The sequence below is a fragment of the Anabrus simplex genome, chromosome 5 (assembly GCF_040414725.1).
Source record: "Anabrus simplex isolate iqAnaSimp1 chromosome 5, ASM4041472v1, whole genome shotgun sequence".
Lineage (NCBI taxonomy): Eukaryota > Metazoa > Arthropoda > Insecta > Orthoptera > Tettigoniidae > Anabrus > Anabrus simplex.
In genome coordinates, this window is record NC_090269.1 from 417,958,127 (window position 1) to 417,973,787 (window position 15,661).

Below are 15,661 nucleotides of genomic sequence, written 5' to 3' on the forward strand. Positions count from 1 at the left end.
AATATGCCCTCTTCCCATTGAAGGGGATGACAAGGAGAACTGAATTCAAGATTTCCTGTGATATCTTTAACTTTGTGTTATTTTTCACCAAAGATATAATTTCAATAATGATAAAAATATGTATGTATAGAGTTTTGTATTAATGCATATGTTCAGAATAAGTGTTTTTACAATAGGTATAAGATTAAAATGTTACAATACTTTAGTTGAAAGAACTCCTTTCAAGGGGGGCAAGATGTTATGAAGAGACTTTTCATTTTTGTAAAATTATTTCATTAATTGAAGTTGGCACTTTCCAAGCCTATTACCGATTGGTCAGATGATTTTGTATTGTTGAAAATGGTTACGCATGCAACAGTCATGTCCGTCATCAAGTTGTGATATCGTATCATTAAGACATATCAAATGCAATAAAGTATTGAAGGCACCAAGTTGCTTTACTTCAAAATCAAACACTCATGGACTTCAATTTTCAATCTCAAGACTACCGCGATAACCACTACGCTACAGGCCCACAAGTATTCAATTGTGAAATTTATGGTACTATTAACAACGAGGACCCTCAAGTTTGAGTGTACTAGAGTTCCATATTTGTAAATGATATTGGTTTTACGTCCCACCAATATTTCAGTGGAGTATTTGATTGATTTCTTAATATAAGGGACATAGAACGTAACCTCAACATAGATGCGAGGTCATTATTTTTCTAATACTTGCGGTCCTGATCAGTTCCCATTGCCATTATCTTGTTCGTTAATTTTTTCAGCGCATAACGCTTTTCTTGGAATATAATAGCAATATAAGATTATTTAGTGACAAACACTGATACATTACAAACAACACGCCACTGCACCAAGAAATCATACAGATGGCAATACGTTATTGAAGAATTGGTCACTCCAAGCCATGTAGGTAGCAGCACTATTGACTTTCTAGCTGAAAACCGCAAGCTGTCCGGTATTATCATATGAAAATCTTTGATGTGGTTCTAGGGTTGTTGGATTGTGTAGATCTTGTGCCTGGTACTAAGGTGTATTTTGATCATTTCCCCCCTTTTTTTGCACGAGCTAACTTGGAGGAGATTAGGAGTCACTGGGGTTCTCCAAGAATACAAATAAAAAAACTGGTAAAAGGATCCCCGATTTGCAACCTCTGCATCGTCTACAAAGGACCTATTGGTGGTAAGGTGGAATGACAATGATGATGTAACATCTACCTAACCGCAACAACATCGAAACAAAGACGAAGTCCTACAGATATTGAGATGAGAAGAATATCGGTGGATTTTCCACATCTCATTGCCCAGTATAATAAACACATGGGTGGTGTAGATATCAATGACCAGTTGTTAGCTACATACCGCTGCAGTATTGGGACACAGAAATGATGAAGTACAGGCGTTCGTGAGTATGACGAAATCCCACAATGTATTTATGCAGAAAATGCGATGCACCTCTGCACCCAAGTGAATGCTTCAAGGTATTCCGCAAGCAGTCAACTGGCAATGAAATTCCCATAATTTGGAATAATATGTGGATTATGATTGTGAAAAGCTATAGTTTCCTTCTGGTTTTGACTATGTATGTGCTCCTCAGCAAAGAAATTGGAATAATATATGAACAGTGAATGTAAAAGCTACCGTTTCCTTCTAAATTCGACTACGTATGTGCTCCTAGGCAACTTAAATTTCCATACTTGGAGAATCTATTTTTTGACATTTCAGTTCTTACTTCTTATCAGGTCCATTATAAACATGAACGATAAAAAATAGCTGAAAAAGTTTTTCTCATAATTAGGAGCATCAATGGGTTAAGAGTATGCTTTCACTTCATATCAACGCAGAGCAAGAATTCTGAAAGGAACTATACCAGAATAAAACTTCTCCTTTGATCAGCAGCTTTACGGGTGTTGGAAATTATTTACATTTAGCTCCTAGGAAAATGGTCAGGCATGAAGATATAGACATGAAATTGACCATGGACAAATTACATGGTTAGAGTCACGGTATTCACCTGAAGATAAAATGGGAAACAACAGAATATATTTCATGGATGACCGACAGTGGGAATGGTACTCGCAGCATCTTCCGGTGGTAAAACGTGAGTCGAAAGCACAACAATGCATTCTAAACAAAAACATTTGTTGTAATAACAGAATACAGTACTTCAGACTTTGTTTTGTATTTTTTTTAAATCTCCAAACTAAGCACGGATAATCCGCAAACCGGATAATCGGGAGTTTGCTGTAATTTCATGTGGCTAGTCTGGTGCAGCCCCTGGAAGGCAGATCCTCCGGTGAGAGTGAGCAGTGTCTCCTGTGTTCAACAAACTGCGTATTAGTGTAGTGTACAGTATGAGTTGTAGGAATGTTGGGTACAACACATACGCCCAGTCCCCGATGTCGTAGGTATGACATTGTAATTGGTGTAAAACCTTCAATTAGTATGTTTAATATATTTTAATTATAGTTTATTTAAGGCTAAATTATCTTTTAATAAATGTTAAATATGATTAATATATGATTTCCCTGTAAATATGTAATATAAAATTGTAGAACCTCAAATACGTATTGTTTAACCTCAAAATCTAGAGAGTCGAAAGCGGTACAAAATTCCAAAATGTTCGTATGTTAGACTTATTGTACTATATTTGGTATATATGAAAGGTTCTGGAAACTTACTGTAAGGTTTTATTATCCAGATACATGTAGACACATTACGAATGTTGTAGATATTTCCATAGGTGTTTGTAAATAGCGGAGGAACGTTCGAGTACCCATTCGACTAGCTGGTCGATCGATATTTCAAGTGTGTTCCATTAGAGTGTTGTAAGAACTCTTCCAGAAGTCGATCATTCTAGATGGTTGATCGAGTGGTATAAATATCGAGCTGTCAGTCAGTGAAGGCAGTTCTTAGTTCTTGGGACTCAGGCAAGTGATGGACTGGGAGTGACTGTTGGGCTCCGAGGTGGAGTCTATGAGTATTGGACTCAAGCAAAAGTGAGCGAGGCGATAAATTCGAGAGAGAGTATGTTAGGCCGCTATTAGCCGTGGGCGACTAGTGGCGCAACTAGTTGCTCTGGCGAGTCACGGACCATTGGATCAAATGGAGCCTATTAGCCGCGGGCGACTAGTGGCGCAACTGAGCAACTAGTTGCCGGCCGTCATTTGAGCCGGCGACTGCTCTGGCGACTTTTAGTTGCTCAACTGCGTTACGGGGCATTGCAGTAAATGTAGCCTATTAGCCGTGGGCGACTAGTGGCGCAACTAGTCGCCGGATGTACCTCTCCGCGCATACGGAAACATCACTCAAGTTCGTGTTCTCACACCAGCTTGACGTAATGCGGACGATGGAACGCAATTGAATCAGCGATCCACCTAACCATTATCTTTTTCTTCATTACCTTGTTTGGTCTCGTGCTGTGGCAGAGTGAATATTTACTTATTGTGATAGTTTATTTATTGAACATGGAGACATCAAATAAACTACAACAGCAAATGAAGGAGATGGCACAATAATTTGAAAGTCAAATAAATAATGAAGACCCTTTTTGACTTAGAATGAAAACCGGTCACTTGGGATCCCAGAACTGAAGCTTAGGCCTACACTGACAAAATAAAAACACTGAATTCTTGGAACAGCATTTTAAAGAACTTTAGGTGAGTATTATATATTTTTTTGCTAGTGGCTTTACGTCGCACCGACACAGATAGGTCTTATGGGGACGAGGGGATAGGAAAGGGTCAAGAGTTGGAACGAAGCGGCCGTGGCCTTTACTAAGGTACAGTCCCAGAATTTACCTGGTGTGAAAATGGGAAACCACGGAAAACCATCTTCAGGGCTGCCGACTGTGGGATTCGAACCCACTATCTCCCGGATGCAAGCTCACAGCTGCGCGCTCCTAACCGCACAGCCAACTCGCCCGGTGTGTGAGTATTATAAAACGTTTACTACTCTTATATGGAAATACAGTACGTAATGCCCATATAAATTCTATAATCGTTTACATTTACAAGTACCATTGATCCATTATATGGCTCTGTTAGTGAATTACAGCTGAACTGGGAAACACTTGTTTAGTCCTATGTCGTTTCCCGTTATTTCTTCTTTTATGTGGCCAAGCAGTTCGCAAAATGACGACGTTGACATGCGCAGGTAATTGAAAAATGTACTATCCTCATTTAGATCGTCAAACAATGTATAATATAATCCTCTAGTCAGCCGAAAAACAAATATAGGATGTTTCCGCACTTTCCTAACCCTTCGGTTTTTCCATTATAATAGAAGAGCAAGAAGAAGAAGTTCTTCGTAGGACGCCATTCTCTCAACTGACTATTCCCCGGTATGAACCGAGCAAGTATTCACAAGTTGCGCCACTGATCGCCCGGTACTTAAATCCACTAGTCGCCCACGGCTAATAGCGGCCTTATAGTGCGCGTGTCACTGTTGTTGATATCTGTAATTGTCAGAATCGACTTCAGGGTACTCCGCTATTAAGCGTTGTATATAGTATCATTTGCTAGTGTGTATAATTGTGTGTTGTGAAGTACAGAGTAAATAAAGTAATTTATACAAGGAAGTGAACGTGTTCTCGTGTGATATTTATTTACGTAAAATAAAATCACAGAATGATACCGAACCAAGGAAATTAACCTTTTTATTAGAATCCCTTGGCTCAGCTGGGAATTGAACGTAGGGCTTCAAGGACTGAAGGCCAAGATGCTGGCCATTCAGCCATGATATGGACAGCTTAGTTAATCAACAATACTGATGTCTAAATATCTTTCTATTTTACATTTATATGATTTACTTCTATTTCCTTTTTGGTTTTCCAGTTCTATAATAATTATGTAGGGTCTAACCCATATTTTTCCTTTAGAAAAGTTTTGTTATTAGCCTTGTAATTATCTTAATAATAGGCAACATACTGCTTATATTTTTTTTTTTTTGTGTATGGCATTATGTGTAAATACTATTTGTATAATAACCCATAAACCATTCATGATGTTACTTTGTCTAATATATGCCTTTGTGAAAATGTTCCATATTTTATACCTATACCTTGCAAATCTGCAATATGAGCAAAATAGAATGTGATGTAATAACAAGCCATTTGATCTCATAGTTCCAAGCATTTAAGCTACTGTGGTTATGAAGTGTTCTAGACTGTCGAGTACACATCATTATGACTAATATGCTATTCCATCAGATTGGTAAGAAGTCAAAATAACAACACTGAAATGTCACTGAAATTACAGATTCTTGTAGGAATAAACCGCCACGGGTCGTCTCGCCAATATGGCGACATGCGCAAAACCTGGATTCAATGAGCGAATGTATTGCAGTTGCCATTTCTATATTATTCTGTGCTCACTGGTTGGATACTACATTAATGAGGCAAGACAACTCTAAACTCCAAACTGCAGAAATGAAGTTCCTACTCACCATGATCCAGAAGACCAGGAAGACAAAACCGGGAATTTAAAAAATATGAGAGGAGGTGGGAACAGGTGACATTCTACTACAAAAGAGGGCAGGTCCAGAGGAAAAATGGACAGATCTAGTAAAGAAAGATGTCAAGGAGACACAACAAGATTGGGAGAAGGTTAAGCAAGAAGAGGGGTTCATGGACAAAGATGGAAGGGATAACTAGAGCTGGTCAATGATGATAATTTGAGATATCTGATCTTAACAATTTCCCACCCTTAGCTCCCGACTGTTCACTTTGTCTTCCGGTCCTTAGCGCCCGGCTGCATTATCTGCATACGTCTGCGATCTATGCGATAGTTTAGTATTTTTTTCGGCAGTGAAGTGTTCATAAGGCATTCATGAACACGCAGTACAATCTACAAGGCTTAGGAAATAAAAGAAGGGGGATAATCTGTCTTGAAGTTGTCTAGGCAACGGTCTTGAACTTCCACGAGCGCAGGCCAGCTGCTTCGTTTGTAAACATGGCAGGATTGAATACTGCGGATATAGAAACTGTGCTGAATATAGGTGAAAAAATGGCACAGAATCGTTGAGTAGGGCTGGAGATGAATTTTTAGTTAGTAAATAACATATCAACGAAGATAATTTTAGAGATAACAGTGATAAGTGAAAACAGATATCGAGAAATCGCACTTGATGGTGATGCAGCGGCAGTTCAGGTAACACAAACATTTTTTTCGTTACTCCAAATGATTATATGGATGATGAGCTTGTTCATAATTTTGAAAGAGTATAGATTTTTTTTTACGTATGTTAGGAAGAGAAAAACTATTCAGTGACATAACCAACTGCATATATATAAATGCAGCATTCAAACAGGCGCATTCCGGTAAAATAGATACAGAATGGGAAGATACTTGCTGAGAGGAAATAAAAGCTGATATACATGGGCAACATTCCACTTCCAGAATCACGCTGTTATTGGTTTAGAGGGATTCTGACAACATGAGAATGTGACAATTACAGCCTACCTCTGTGTCGAGTATCACCAGCACGGGGTGGAGTTTTGAACCAATAAACTTATGACTCAATGAATACAGAAATGGATGCGATGGTGTGTTTTCTAATATTATTGAAAATGTGAAATCATTGGGATCAATTGTCTTTATAATATTTAATTTTTTCTGAAACTATGTGCCCTGCTTCAATGTTTCCTAAATAATAGGCGTAAAACTGGGGATAAGCAGAATGAAAATGTGGGAGGGAAAGGGTTAAGCGACCATGTACTGGTGCTGAACTTTCACAGAAGCTACAATGTTGATTATAAGAAAGAGGATTTCCCAGTGCCCCGAACCAAGAGTACCATGTTGACCCATGTTTCTTTACCCTTCTTCCAATAATTCAGTTTTGACTTCGAAGAAAAACTCAGTGGTTCAATCATAACTCGTACTAAGGTAGGATTCATGCAATTTTCTACCACATTTCAGATTAATTAATCTTTTGAAATTTCATGCCCTCTAAAACTGTAAATCTTTTCATATGCAACAAATTTATTTTTCTATACTTATCTCTCTGCTCAAAAAGGAATTCTGATGTAACAATTCTTTGTTGACATCTTCCAAGGCCATTTTGGAAGATGTACAATGAAAATCTTCCAGATGCTCTTGGTCAGTGGCAATTGTCTCTTTACCAGATTTTTTCAGATAAGATTACAGTAAAACCTCGTTAATTCGAAGTCGTTGGGACACAAATCGGACTTCGAATTACGTGATTTCGAATTAATCGCCAATTCGCAATTCAGAAGTACCAACCCTTGCCACGTTACAACATATTCTAAGGCCCGTTACTGCATGCATTTAACCTTGATTCACAGTTTATACCTTTCAAATGCCATAAAAAAAGAACTATTTCCAAAATGTATCCAAGAAGGTGCATTTACAGTATTCAAATAATGCATTCGGATATCTCACTGGTAAACATAACCTCACGCAACGAAAGAAAGAAAAAAAAAGCATGATTCAAAGACGAGGAGAAATCTATGCTGGCTCCCACGTGCAAGTGCTTTATTAATTGGATTACTATACTGTATGCATTTTAGATGCCTTGTATTTATACAGAAAGTACCCGATGCCCTTAAAATCGAACTTTCCTATAACTCTGTCCTTGTACGATTTCCCGCCATGGCACTTCTCTCTTACTCCAGAAATGTAAACACTTGCCGCGTCACAAAGTATTCTAAGACCCGTTAATACATGCAATCACCTCGATTCACAGTTTAAACCCGTCAAATGCCATGGAAAAAACTATTTCCGAAATGTATCCAACAAGGTGCATTTACAATGTTCAAATAATGCACTTGGATAAATCACTCACAAAAATAACCTCACGCAACGAAAGAAAAAAAATCGCACAATTCAAAGACGAGGATAAATTATGCCGGTTCCCCTGTGCAAATGCATTATTTATTGGATTTCTGTACTGTTTGCATTTTTAGATGCTTTGTACTGGCATGGAAAGTGCCCGACGCCCTTAAAACATTGTAGCTTATCGAACTTTCCTATGACGAGGGGATAAAGTATCTTGCTTCCATGTGCATTGCAACACATTATTATACTATGACCCCCATCCCTCACCCTTGTACGATTTCCCGGCTGACAATTTCTCCTTTAAAACCATAAGACCGTTTGGGCTCGCATTGAAATAAAGCAATGCAGTTTCACCGGCGATGACAATATTTTTCAGTGCCTACGAATTTTTTCATCAACTGTCGGCATCGCCGGTGTTCGCGGATTCTATTTTCCCGCACACTGCCTGTTGTGTGATATCACGGCGTTCCTTAAAAGGTTGAATACAAAAGAATTCCGATTCATTCAACTTAGCAATCATGAAAGATAGGAAAAAACTAGTTTTTTCCTATCTTCCATTCTCAGTTCAATACGGACCAAAAATGAAACTCTTATGTTTAAATTAGCAATCATGAAGCGCACTGTAGACCCACCGAAGTAAGTGCGGAAAGCTACCCCTCCACGTTCCGGAACGCGCGTTCTATTATGACGGGGAGCGGATAAATTTCGAGTTGAAATTACTCTGTAACATTGTAACATACTATTGTTTTAAAATGTAAAGGAAGTTACGAATTAAAAGTCTGAATTTCGGTAATGGGGCCGACATTGTACTTCGAATTACGAATTATCCGTATTTCGAATTAAACAATTGAAATAACATGCAAAACTGTATCTCATGCTTCCGGGAAAGAGAGCTTCTTCGAATTAGGCGGGATTTTGAATTAACCGATTTTGAATTATCGAGGTTCTACTGTACCTCTTTATTCACAGGAAGACATTCCCTTCTTGCAGTAAAAACTCATCCTCCTTGAGATAATTGAAGGAAATTCTAGTATTAGTGATTCACTATGAAATTTGTGACATTTTTCAGTTACTAGCTTTGCTAACTGCTAGTACAGTAAAACAAAAATCATGAATCATCTCCCTGTAGTTAAACAACCCCTTTTGTTGCTTTTCTAACAATGAAGTCCTCAGTGCTAGGATACACAGCCCATTGATGACCTTACAAAATGGTGAAGCACCCAATGTTGAAGACACTCAGCAGTATGCACAAAGTTGTAGTTTTATCTTTTGCTTTGACTACAGAATAACATAAAATCAGCTTCATGGCCCGTATCGCACTTCAATAGATTTACAATTAAGACTCTTGAGTTTTTTGTTTGTTTTAATGTTGTCAATCTTATGTTAATTTTAAGGACACTTCCTCTTAAGCATTACTTTGTCAATTTATATATTTTTCATCTAAACAGTGTTATGTGGCTGAAGATGCTGATAATATATGAAACATGCATCACTTTTAACCATTAAATTGCCTTAAGCAATCATTGTATCGACTAGGTGGAAAATAATAAATACTTATTTGTGAATCTACAGAATAACTTTAAGCAGGAGTTATAATGTATGCATAAACCTGATGCTATTTCTACAAAGAATATGATTTCGATTATATTAAGATTTTTGACCATCTTTGGTACTTCAAGTCTTTAGGTTGACTTGATGGTTCCTGTTATTCGCATATTGCAGAATTATTATGCACAGTACTGTAACTGAAGTTGAACATTAACTAACACAAGAATTAGGCTTTTGTATAACCAATAAAACATGAAATTTTGTAAGGAAAAATTAAATTATGGTACTCTTCTCTCTTTGTACATCTTTTTAACATGAACTTGCATAAATTCTGCCATTTTAACCTCTACAAATGTTTATGCTATGCTAATTAAGCCACGGAAAGTGCATGCTACGATTTTTCTCTAGTTTAAACTAAGAAATAGAAAAATATACCTCTTTTTCTGCATATCTCAGTGTGGTTTCCGAGCTTCCACAGTGCAAATGATATGATCTGTGCAAGACATCATCAGGAAAAGTGAAGGGAGCAAAAGAAACCATTGTTAATGGTATTTTATAATGTGGAAAAGGCTGTGATTCTGTACCAAGATCTGCTATATGATGATGATGATTGTTGTTTTAAGGGGCATAACATCGAAGGTCATCGGCCCTGATCTGCTATATGGGCAGTGCTTAAGGTGCTTTGGCAGCCCAGAATGATTTGTAAGTTCAGTCCAGGCACTTCATGATGGCATGTTTCCAATCACACATGCCTTAAAGCTCTTTTCCTGGCTATCATGTCTGGTGAAATATAACCTACAAACCACCCAGGCATAGGGATCAAGTATCGCTTTGATAAAGGGCTCTTCAATTTGGCCAGACTTCGCTCACAGCAATTAAACAATGTTACTAAGGCAACTGAAATGCAGTATGCTGATAATATTAAACTGATGATGATGATAATAATAATAATAATAATAATAATAATAATAATAATAATAATAATAATAATAATAATAGTAATTGTATGGTGGGGATATGCCCGTTACCTCCACCGCGTCCCATTGGAATTGGGGAAGCTCGCTGGCTCTGCCGCCAGCAGAGTCAGAGGGTAGTAGGGAAATAAAATACCACCGTAAAAAAAAAAACCTGGTCCCTTGCCAGGGTTACGGCGAAGACAGGTAAATGACCAGAAGCCAGGAAACATCTTGAGGCTAACAACCCTAGTTGTAAAAGGATGGATACCCGTCCAAAGCAAAGTAAAGTCAAGAAGCAATATGGCGCAACGTTTCAAGAAACACACCCCAAGGGGTAAATCTTCGGATAAATTCCTCGTCGTGAACGCCACGGTGCACAAGTCTCGTTCGGATTCTGGGGGAGACTCGACATAATGCAAGAGACGAGTCGGAGCATCTCGGTGTATCCCGAAGAGTCAAAAACTCAGGCCAAAGTCCAAAACCTTTCCAGCAACTTTCAACATAATTTCACTTACACAAACTGGCAGCTGAAAACCCTCACCAAAGCTCTTCAAGAAAATCAGATATCCATAATGGCCCTACAGGAAACAAGATACCCAGATGAAGACATTTTTTAATCCGAAGGCTACCGATTTTTCAAGAGCAAAGCGCAAAGAGGAATCCTCAATGGAGCTGTGATGCTTGGAACCGTGTTTGCTGTTAGAACCAAGATCCTTAAATCGGTTGCAAATTTCGAACCTGTGAATGACATATTGTCTATACTCACAATTAAATGTGCGAACAAAACCTACGCCCTAGTTAACACACATGCTCCTACAAACGATAAGAACAAGTCTGATCCAGATGAAATTGATAATTTCTGGGACCTACTGGATGAAAAATGAAACAAAATCCCCAAACACCATGTCAAGCTTCTTTTGGGTGACTTCAATGCCCAACTAGGTCGTGAACAGAACTACAAGAAAGTTATAGGAAATTATCCTGCTCACAAAAGAACCAATCCCAATGGCAAAAGACTGGTGACCATTTGCGAAAATCACAACCTGCAGGTCATGTCGACCCACTTTCGCCATCTACCCAGAAAGCAAATGACTTGGTGTTCTACCGTCCAAACTCTTGCAGAGTTCCAAATAGATCATGTTGCAATCTCCAGGAGAAACAGCCCTGAGATTAGGAATGTCAAGGTAAAGAAAGGCATTAATGTGGCCTCAGATCATTATATGTCTCTTATCAAATTCAAACTAATTCCCGCAAACACAAGGAAGACAGCCAAACAGATCACACGCCTCGACAATGATAAACTTCGGAAAAGGTTCGAGAGTTCCAGGAGAAGGCTAGACCAAATGACTGTGACTTTAACAACACCAAAAGTCTCCTTGTTGAGGCCGCCAAAGACGTTGCAGAAATCAAGAGAAGCAAAAAGCATGCCTGGTGGAATAATACCTGCGAATCAGTCCTCACAGAAAGACTCAATGCGTGGTAACAGTACTACTCTACGAAATCAGAAAATGATTGGGAAACCTACAAAACTCAATGTGCCCAAACAGCTAGGGTGTTCAGAACTGAGAAACGTAAATACGAAAAATCTCTCATTGAAAAGATAGAACAAAACTTTAGGAAGAATGAAAGCAGAGAGTACTACTGAGCCTTCAAACGCAAACTCACTGGCTATAAACCACCATCTCTATGCTTTGAGCAAAAGGACGGCACACTGGCGACGTCAAATGAAGAAAATTGCAGTATTCTGGCAGACTACTTCAAGAATTTACTTAATTGCTCCAAACTGCGAAGCCCCATTGAGACCAAGGAATCCTTACTCATGTACCCAGATTCCAGACCACCCGACAGAGATGAAATCAAGCGCCACATTGCCTGTCTCAAAAATAACAAAGCACCGGGGGAAGACTCAGTAGCAGCAGAACTATGGAAATATGCCCCAGAGGAATTACTTGATATCTTGCAAAAGTAAACAGAAGAAATTTGGAACAAGGAGACCCTACCCGAAGATTGGAAAATAGCTTTGATTCATCCATTACACAAAAAAAGGCAGCATGAAGATCAACAACTACAGAGGAATATCTTTGCTACCTGTGACTTACAAAATTCTATCACTTGCCATCCTGGAGTGTTTGGAAGCACAAGTCGAACATCAAATAGGTGAATACCAAGGAGGGTTCAGAAAAGGTCGCTCAACAGCCGAACAGATCCAAAATCTCAAAACGATCATCAGATATTGTACACTAAGGTCCAAGCAGTATGTGTCTGTCTTTGTGGACTTCAAGAAAGTGTACGACTCCATTGACCAGGAAGTCCCGCTAAACATCTTAAATGAATTTGGAGTTGATTTGAAAATGCTGGCATTAATTAGAGTCACCCTGACCGATACAAAATCCAAGGTGAAGTTCCATGGATGTTTCTCGCATTCCTTTGACATCAAAACAGGAGTCCAACAAGGTGATGGGCTATCCCCGATACTCTTCAACTGTGTTCTTGAAAAGATCATCAGAACCTGGCAAGTGAGATTACAGGAAACCAACTACAGTCCATTAAGAATAGGAACCAAATCTAAGGGGATCGCAACAGACTGCTTAGCATTTGCCAATGATATTGCTGTTCTCTCAAACGACATAGAAACCCCTAGAGCTCAAGTTGAAATTTTAAAGGAAATTGCCGAACAAACTGGTCTGCAGATATCGTTTGAGAAAACAGAAGTAATGACTAACATCAAAGAGGCTCCACCAAAACTCCATACAAAATACAGGGACATCACCCGAGTAGACAAATTCAAATACCTGGGTGAGATCATCATGAAAAATGGACTGGACAAAGAAGCACTTCAGGAGCGAGTTCACAAACTGGAAATAGCCTACCAAAACATCCCGCACAATCTACAACAAAAAATGCCTTTTCCAAATCACAGAGATACGTCACTATGAAACAGTTCTGAAGCCAGTAATTCTATATGCAGCCGAAACCCTGTCTCTAAATGCCAACAAAGGACTCCTTGAAGAACTGGAGAAAAGAGAACGCAAAATTGTGAGAGGAATCTTGGGATCAAAGTACAGAAATGGAATCCATCAAAAGAGATCCAACGAGGAAGTCTACAGCAGAATAGAGAAAATTACGGGCACAATTTTACAGTCATCTGAAAAGAATGGACGGAAGAAAGTTAACTAAAGATATCTCTCACTTTTTTGATTCAAACCCCAAAACCACAATTCCCTGGTTTAGAAATACCAAAGAAGACCTGCAAATGCTACATATCTCAGCTGAAGACGCCCTTAACAGAGATCTCTTCTGCAAGAAAATACTGACGAACGGGCTAAACCAAGACGAGCAACCGAAGAGAAGACACACACGGTGCCCCTTGGACAGAGGAGAGTAAGCAGGCCCACTCACAAAGAATGAGGGAAATTTGGGCTCTAAAGAAGGCCAAGTTCAGTGTCAAATGCAACAAGACTTAACGTGGTCCTTGATGGACCCAGCGAATTATATATATAATTGTATGACCTCAGCTACAATGTGCAAAGATTTTAACTTGATGCCACTTAGTTGCCTGCTTGTCTATTTCAGTTCTATTTTACTCTATGTCAATAGGTGGCAGAGTAAATGAAATCTGTCTTGGGAGTCTATGGCTGAGTTTTAATTAATTCTGTCGTGTGAACACCAAATGTGTCGCCAGAGATCATTTGGATGGCAACATTGTATGACATGCTGATGACATTGCATCACCTGCTTTTACACACGATGAGATACAACAATCCGCCAATCATTTCAAGTGTGTCTGATCATTTTGGCCTCACCATCAACTTTCAGAAACCCAAGTTACTTTCACAACCTGCTCCAGGAACACCCATTGAAGAATTTTATATCACAATTTCAGATATGACAATGAAAAAGATGACCACTTTTTGGAACAGGACACGGAAAATACTCTGCTCAGCTCACATGGCATTTGGACGATTATCCCAGAGTCTTCAGAAAGAAAGTCTTAACTGTTCGTACCAAACTCGTGGTTTACAAACTGTAGTAATTCCAACCCTACTTTATGGATATGATGCCTGGACCTTATACCACCATGACATAAAGAAGCTGAAGTGCTTTCAGCAGCAGAAACTGTGTTCCATTTTGAACATCAAGTGGGAGGACTATCATCAATCTTGCAGTTTTAGAGAAAGCACGTATTAAAAGTGTCACTGTCATTGACTACGATGAACTGGGGACATCTATGTTATACGAATGACAGTAGGCTCATTCACCAAATCCTCTATTGTGAACCTTGCTCTGGCACAACACCAAAGACCAGCTTAAGCAAATCATGAAGGGAACTAAGATAAGCCCGCAGACATAAAAAATACTGGCAGAGGATCGCTTACTTTGGTGGCGATCCATACCTGACAATGTCCAACTGTTAGTTGTAGAAGCGAAATGTCCAAACAGCAAGCACACTTCAATAAGCCACAACGTTCACTACCTATAAATTGCAATTTGTGTGGATGCATGTTCTTTGCAAGAATTGGGTTTGTTTAGTCAAGTGTAAGGTGGTATGTTAAGTAAGAAAATTGTATGCCTAGAGACAAGTAACAGCCACCACCAATGAAGAAGCATTAACTAAGCAAGGCTTTCTATACAGATTTCACCCAGAGAACCAGTCGTGATGTAAACATAAGCACGTGCTTGGGTGAACGTTTATTGGTTAGTGCTGCTGCGTCACACCTTCGCGGAGACATGAAACTAGTTCATCAGCCACATCATGGCTAATGCGATCCTAGATGCAAAATGTCCAAAATATAATTCCTCAAATAAATTAAGTCAGAAAAACACACAAAAAAAACCCATTTGTATTCCTTGTTATTTAATATTCAAATTGAAGAGCACCAGGAGCGCATGCGCTCATGCTTGACCCACCATTTCTTAAGCTGTGAGCATGGGAAGCAAGCAGATACAGTGAGTGAGTGACTGAGACATTACTTGTTCTCGTGCAATATGGATCACCGAATTCACTGGTGTTTCGGAGTGAAGCATTAATTCCGCCCGCAGCAAATGACTGCACCAAGGATTGGTAACACTACCTGGGAAATCGAAGAAGCGTTGACTTGGAAGGAGCTCGTCCTTTATCAGATTCTGATTAGGTAGAGTACTGCACTTATTTAATATTGCCTTTTCTAAGCTATAAGTTCCCCTCTAGAATTATACTTTATTGAAACATTAAATGTGTGAAGTTTTACTTACATGCGCAGTTGTGATTGATTTATTATGTACTGTATTTACGTTTTGGCCATAAATTCATATCTACCTTTCTTTTCTGATATGTTTAATACGCAGATGTCATTTGCCATTCATTGTTGTTTATTTCTCACGGA

The 15,661-nt window shown here is 38.9% G+C and overlaps 1 protein-coding gene across 4 annotated transcripts in view; it reads right to left on the reverse strand.

Annotated features, from left to right (window-relative positions):
- Secp43 (tRNA Selenocysteine associated protein) overlaps nucleotides 1–15,661 on the reverse strand; it is a 135,237-nt gene that overhangs the window by 56,761 nt on the left and 62,815 nt on the right. The window lies entirely within an intron of this gene.